Source organism: Triticum aestivum, chromosome 6B (genome assembly GCF_018294505.1).
Source record: "Triticum aestivum cultivar Chinese Spring chromosome 6B, IWGSC CS RefSeq v2.1, whole genome shotgun sequence".
Classification (NCBI taxonomy): Eukaryota; Viridiplantae; Streptophyta; class Magnoliopsida; order Poales; family Poaceae; genus Triticum; species Triticum aestivum.
The window spans coordinates 16,014,395-16,022,194 of record NC_057810.1 but is presented as its reverse complement, the minus strand read 5'-3'; positions in this window follow the sequence as shown (position 1 = coordinate 16,022,194).

Genomic DNA, 7,800 nt, shown 5'->3' with positions numbered 1-7,800 from the left:
AATATACAGGATATACACAGAATCTACGTATAAACATTATCTAACAGTGGTAATATTCGGCAAATGTTTAAAATGAACGCAATGTTTCAGAACTTTTTGTGGTAACATTGGTAGTCGTGGCATTAGTCAAAATTTGTCAAAAAAATTCAGAATTTTTTTATTGTCTTCAATTTTTGTTTTCATATTTTTACTATTCACCTGAACTCATATGAGCTCGAGCTGAGAAGGGCACTTTGGGTTTCTTGTACGCTTCTTGGCGGTTGTTTAAGTGGCAGAGCTGATCGCATCAGTTGCACAATGAGGCAGTTTATGTACGTGCCGGTTAACTAACTTAGGATTCCGTACCTGCATTGGAATTTAGAAGATCACAGCCTTTTAACATGAGGCCGGGTGTACCCTATTGATCCGTTGTATCCCTTTGATGCTAGATTTTTAGTTTATAAAAGCACCATTTATCAAAAGTTCAGGTCAGTACAGTGTAGGAACCTCACCAACTGATGGTACGTTACTGGTACAAACAAGCTCACGAACAATCCTTCCGCAGGTGCCCTGCTTAGCTATGACATTACGTGAAGAGCCCCGAAATCCTAGGAGCTCTCGTTAGAGGCGATTAGGGTTTCTGGTGGAAACGGCGGCGCACGTCGATCTCCATTGACGGGGCGCACGGATTTCGATCTGGGGATGGCAACGCCCCCGGACAGGAGTGCAGGCAAGCAAGCGCCCTCCTCGTCTAGGGCATCGAGGGCACAGATGGAAGAAGCTATGGGAAAGTGGGATCTCACCGAGGAAGAAGCTACCCCTCTGGTACTTGATGACCTAGAGGAAGGGGTGCAGCGGAAGTGGGCGATCGCTGGGAAGGTTTTACACCGTAAGATCTTCCATATTCAGACTATTAAAAGTGCTCTAAGGCCGGCTTGGGGAAACCCTAAAGGATTGTCCTTCCGGCCAGTGGGGGAGAACACGTTCGTGGCGGAGTTCGCGACCTGTCGGGACCGTGATAGCGTGTGGGAAGGGTCTCCGTGGCACGTTAGTCGGCATGCAGTGATTCTCTCTAAATTTGATTATTGGATGAGGCCAACGGAATTAAGATTTGACAAGCTTCAGTTGTGGGCTAGGGTCCCCAACCTTCCCTTCAACTTGCAGAATGAAACTTGGGGCCTGGCAATTGCTAGACAGATAGACAAGTATGTGACCTCGATACAGTTTGATCCTGTAGGAGGTTTTCTGAAAGCATGGGTGACAATTGATGTTAACAAACCACTGAGAAGATGGATTCTCATTGATTCCGCAAGAAGGAAGAGCAGGGACTGGTACGATATTCAGTATGAACAGGTCCCGAACTTTTGTTTTTCGTGTGGCCGCCTAGTCCACTCAGATCTTGTTTGCCCTACACCATGTACGCGTGATGATAAAGGAGAACTTCCGTTCAATACAAGCCTTCGTGCACCTGAGACATGGAGGGGTAATGCCTCAAGTGATAGGTCCTCTAAAGAGCCACAAAATTCTTCTACCAAGCAGAAAGTCGCTAACTCTTCAGGCAGCAGAACTGACGGCAATGCTGAGGTCAACTCTCCGATGAAAAACAAAGGAAAACATAATAAGCGGAAGGGTGGTCCTCAAGCTAATATGGTATATCGTAGAGTGGAACTACCGGTACTACTGAGCAAGGAAAATGATGCCAATCTTGATGATGCAAATACCGGGGCTGCTCCTACTGATATGGTCATTTTCAAATCAAAGAAAGGTGAGATCTCGAGTGATCCAGGTGGAGGGGGGAGTCTGCGGCAACTGAACCCATCTCCAAGAAGAAGAAACCGACCCCTCCTTCATCTGAAAATTTGGCAGCGGCTGCTGGACAGCCCTGCCAGGCGCAATGAGGTGCTTAAGTTGGAACTGCCGGGGGCTTGGAAACCCCAAGGCAGTTCGTGAGCTTCGCAAAGTCGTGAAGCAAGAAGGTCATGCCCTACTTTTTGTGATGGAAACAAAAATAAGGGCGAAGAGGGTGGAGAGCTTACAGAACACTCTGGGTTTTGTTGGTTGTTTTGCGGTGGATAGTGTGGGACTCAGTGGTGGCATCGGGCTATTTTGGTCAAGAGATGTTACAGTTGAGTTAAGAAATTTCAGTTCTGGCCATATCGATGTGGTGGTTCAGAAAGCTGATCAGACCTCCCTGGTTTGGAGGTTTACGGGGTTCTATGCTGCCCCGAGGAGTGAGGACCGGCATCATAGCTGGAGATGTTTGCGTAATCTGCATGCAGTACAACATCAGGCATGGCTCTGCTTGGGTGATTTCAACGAAACTTTATATGGTACAGAGCACTTTAGCAGAGCAGACAGACCTGAGTGGCAAATGCATGCTTTTCGAGAAGCCCTGGATGATTGCTCCCTGCAAGACCTTGGTTGGACAGGGGTGCCATATACATGGGATAACAAGCAGACGGGTGACTCTAATGTTAAAGCCCGGCTGGATAGGGGTGTCGCTAATGAGGCATTCCTGCAAATGTTTGATCTTACTAAAGTGCAACATATAAGCTCGGTGGAATCGGATCATTGTTTTGTCTTGGTTGAGACCCGAGAATCACAGTATAAAAAAGGACCTAAACAATTCCGGTACGAGGATGTGTGGCAGTCCCATGCGGACTATGAATTTCTGAAGCTTGGAAAAGAAATCATAGTGGTCATGGACTTGCAGCGATTACAACCACTTTGCATATACTCCAAGGTGAACTTGGGGGATGGAGTGCCCGAGGATTTGATTGCTTCGCCAAGACGGTTCGGAAGTTGCAACGAAAACTTGAGCAGCTAAGGCACCGATCCATTGGTAGAGGCACTTCAGATGTGGAGAAAGCAACTGTGCTTAAATTGCAGGAGGCTCTAAGACAGGAAGAAATATGGATGCGGCAGCATTCTTGTGTTCCATGGCTCCGACAAGGCGACCGTAACACCTCTTACTTTCAGGGGCAAGCGGCGCAACGAAAGAGAATGGACCGTATTGCGGATCTTTAGCACGCAGATGGCTCTGTCTGCGCGACTGAGTAAGAGGATAGAGAGGAGGTTCAGTCATTTTATCAGTCGTTGTACACCTCGCAAGGGTATAATGATATGACTGAGCTGCTCCAGTTTGTACCAGCTCGTGTAACTTCAGAGATGAATCAAATACTTGATAAAACTTTTGAGGCTGATGAGGTGAAGACGGCGCTATTCCAAATGGCTTCGTTCAAAGCTCCTGGCGTCGACGGTTTCACGGCTGGGTACTTTCAAAGGCACTGGGATCTTGTGCAGGTGGATTTGGTGCCGACGATACTTAGTTTTGTTAATGGTGGAGAACTACCTTTGTGTTTTAATGATACTTCCATTAATCTTATACCAAAGGTACGCCACCCACAGTCTATAACACAGTACAGGCCCATCTCTTTGTGTCTAGTGCCATACAAAATTGCTTCTAAAATGATCACTAATCGATTCAAAGAGTTGATGGATATAGTGGTAGGAGAAGAACAGAGTGCTTTCGTCCCCAGGTGCCTGATCACGGATAATGTCTTAGTGGCCTTTGAGAGTATCCACTCCATGAGAAGGCGAAAGAAGGGGAAGAACTACTCTTGTGTAGTCAAACTAGACATGATGAAAGCCTATGATAGGGTTCACAGTCAAAGTAAATGGGGAGCTCCTACCTTACTTCACACCAACTAGGGGTTTTCGCCAAGGCTGCCCCATGTCTCCCTTTTTGTTCCTCCTATGTGCGGAAGGCCTCATGTCCTTGCTCAACTTTTATGGGAGTCCGCACATTTACAGAGGCATACGGGTGTCCTTCCGAGCACCATGTGTTAATCATTTCCTTTTTGCCGATGACAGCTTTATCTTCATCAGTGCATCAGTGGAAAGTGCTTTAAGACTGAACCGAATTCTGCATATTTATGGTGAATGTTCAGGTCAAGCAGTAAACCGAGACAAAAGTGCAGTCTTTTTCTCCCCCTATACGTCAATAGATAGAAGACAGGAGGTGAAAACAGTTTTGGGAATTCAGGTAGAGGCTTTCAGCAACAGATATCTTGGTCTTCCGACGGCGGTGGGGAGGATTATTAGTGGCACATTCGATCACATTGGCGAGAGATCAAGGAGTAAGATGGGTGGCTACGCCGAGCGTTTGTTGGCTTGTGCTAGTCGTGAGACTCTAATCAAATCCAATATTCAGGCAATACCAACCTTCAGTATGAGTTGCTTCCTTTTGACAAAAAAGGTTTGCAAGATTCTAAGATCTCCGATGGCAAAATTTTGGTGGAGTGGCTCCCTTGACAGAAGGACATTGCATTGGTTGTCATGGGACAAACTTGCATTTCCTAAGGCCTGTGGTGGCATGGGTTTTCATGATCTGCATCTCTTCAACGTGGCTTTGTTAGGAAAACTTGGTTGGAGATTCATAACTAATCCCAACTCACTATGTGCAAGAGTCATGAAAGGACGATATTTTCCTGAGAGTGACTTCATGGAGGCCACAGTACCGCACTCTTCTTCAGCAATTTGGCGCGCTATTGTGGCCGGAAGAGAAGCTCTACAGTTGGGATTGATCAAAAGAATTGGTGATGGGAGTACTATATCCATATGGAATGACAGGTGGATACCGGGTACTCCCTCGCTCTCTCCTAGGGTGATGCCAGGAGGAACAACGTTGGGATTCGTCAATCAGCTTATAGACAAAGATAATTGGACTTGGGGATCTCAGCTGGTTCGTGATGTTTTCATCTCACCCGATGCGGATGCAATTTTAAATATCCCTTTGCGCAATGGGGGGGTGAGGATTTTCTTGCGCCGGCTCATGAAGGCAATGGCATCTATTCTGTTAAATCAGCGTACCGTGCTCTAGTGAATCAAAAAGAGCATGTCGCTCTAGATGAAGGGATGGTTACAAATACTTCACAGACCGATGAACAGATGTGGAAGCTGTTGTGGAAGCTCAAGGTATTGCCTAAGGTTCGTGTCTTTTGGTGGAGAGTGGTGAGGGGCATTCTTCCGGATGAAAGTACACTAAAACATCAGCATATATGACCCATTAGCAGATGCAACGTCTGCCTTGCGATGGATGAGGATTTGATGCACGCCCTAGTGCATTGCTCTCATGCCAAGTTGTTCTGGGAACAAGCACATGCACTACTTGGTGTTAGAATACCGAGGCTGCACCCAGATACATGGTCTAGAGACATGATTTGTGACAGTCAATTCATAGAGGTGGAAAGAGCTCAAATGATCTCTATTATGTGGGCAATTTGGCACTCTAGAAATAGAATCACCCACGATGGAGAGAAGCTTGATCCTCTTGCTACAGTGAGACGCATCAGAGAAGATTTGGCGGTACTTGATATTCCTTCCTCACATGCCTCGATCCTTCCTGGACATAGGTGGAGGCCACCAGAAGGGGAGGTTGTAAAAATCAACGTTGATGCGGCTATAAACATGGATTCAAACAAGGCTGTGGAGCAGGAGGTGTGGCATGTTCAGCCTCGGCCTTGTTGGGAGCTTGGAGTAAACCCCACGATGGGGTGACGGATCCATTCATAGGTGAGGCCCTGGTGCTTCGTGACGGTGTCATCTTTGCAAGCTTGCGAGGTTTCTCACATGTGATAATGGAGACAGACTGCCTAGAGGTCGTTAATCTCTGGAACACTCGCCACAATAGTCTTTTTATAGTGGCACATTTATTTTTAGAGACTGGAGAGCTAGCTTCCTCTTACCGGCCCATCTCTGTGCGAAGCATGCTTGCTCGTTGATGGTTACCGAGAGTTGGACAGGCTCTAGATCTTCCTTCCTACTCACTAGCCTCTTGGCTGATGATGCTAGGAGTTCTTTTGTTGAATAAAAGCTCTCAGTTTGAACGCAAAAAAAATATGGGGTACATTTCACCCTGTGCGTTCAGTTTATTCGGTTTATATGGTTTGGTTTATACGGTTTTTTGGTTTGTACAGTATTAATACTTTGGTAAATACGGTATAAAATTAAAATACGGTTCGGTTTGGGTATATACCAAATTATTTCGGTATGGTTTCGGTATATACCATAAAAACCAAAGTTGACGCGAATTTGAAAATGAAGTAGTAATAATTTGCAAATTTATGACTCAAAACACATACTATTTTACACAAATAGTATATAACTATATATATATATATATATATATATATATATATATATATATATATATATATATATATATATATATAAGTAATGCATGCATTGATTCATCTGTTGACGGTTATGGACATGCTTAGCATTTTAAAAAGAGAAAAATGGCTATGTTAGAAGAAACATTTACGTGCTTAGTAGTGAATTTACTCATGTACAAGAAAAATGACAACTTGTATGGTTGTTCATCTCAAGAAATATAAATTTATTTTTACTTCGGTTTATTCAGTTAACCATTCGGTTTTTGGGCATATACCATAAAAACCAAAGTTCAAATCCGTATGGAAAGTTCATACCATACCGAAACCAAAAACCATAAAATTGGTTCGGTTCGGTTTATTTTCAGTATGGTTTTTTGGTTCGGTTTTCAAATGCACAGAGTGGGGTACATTGACGGCTTGACGCAAACGCAGCAGAGCAGTGGCCTATCTTCTGGATCCAGGTTATGTTTCCTTATTCGGTTACTCATGTATAATGGTTTTTCCTATTTGTCAAGCTAGCACAGTGGCCCGCGCATCGCGGGCAACATGGATGTTTGCATTAGCTTTTCTGGTTGTAAATATATATAGCTTTCTATCGAGTTAATTGCAGAAAACGACCATATTGAGGGACATGTTTGCAAAAACCACAAGTCTTTAGTTTTGAGGCAAATTGCAGAAAACTAGCACAGCGGCCCTCGCAAATGCTCCGGCAACATCTATGTTTGCATTAACTTTCTGGTTGTAAATATATAGTTTTCTGTCCATACATCGATTATCATAATTGTGTAATATTATTCTTTTGATTGATAAAACTATAATCCATAAAGTGGAAGATAACATCTTAAGAAAACTATATATTATCAAACGTGAAGTAAAATATCAAATGGAACGACTCTTAACATAGAATTAGAAATTTTACATGTTCATATAAATTTACTCATGGTACTGTTTCAATTAGTTCTTTTATAAATTTCACCAATGGGTTTATCAAAAATTTCACGGTTAAGTTTTGTATCTACTGCATATTTTCCCACTATTACGTGAAAACACTAAACTTTAACACACATATCACCTCCTCTTCTACTCTTTGCTACATATCTCCGTCGTACATGCACTCTCTCCAATCTTTATCTTTTCTCACTTATCATCTTTTGTGCACTCTCGTTGCTCTAGAACACAACTATTTTATTGTTTCATCATTGAATTGTGTGCATATAGTTGGACCATAAGTGGCTGAACTTAGGAGTTTAGTGAGTGAATGTAGGCATGAATTATCACCATCTAATCCGACGGTCTCATCGATCGCCCGCCAGCGAGTCGGGATCACCAACTGGTCTAGGAAACCCTCAGTGTGCACCGCATGCGCACGCTCCAGAATCCGTCACCGTCATCGTCCACCGTCCCAACTTTGGAGAGTATCAACGCATTGACCTTGCCAGGCCCAACTGCCGTGGACGCCACGACGACGCCAGCCATCTTCACCACCCTGCGCGCGTCCATCAACGAGACCCCGCTATGTCATGCTGCCAAGACCCGTTGTCACCGACACGGTAGATGCCACACCGCGGCACCTCCTGATCCAGATCGCCGCCATGCCAACTCAATGATGTCCATGAGCCACATATCTCCCAAGAACAAATATTGA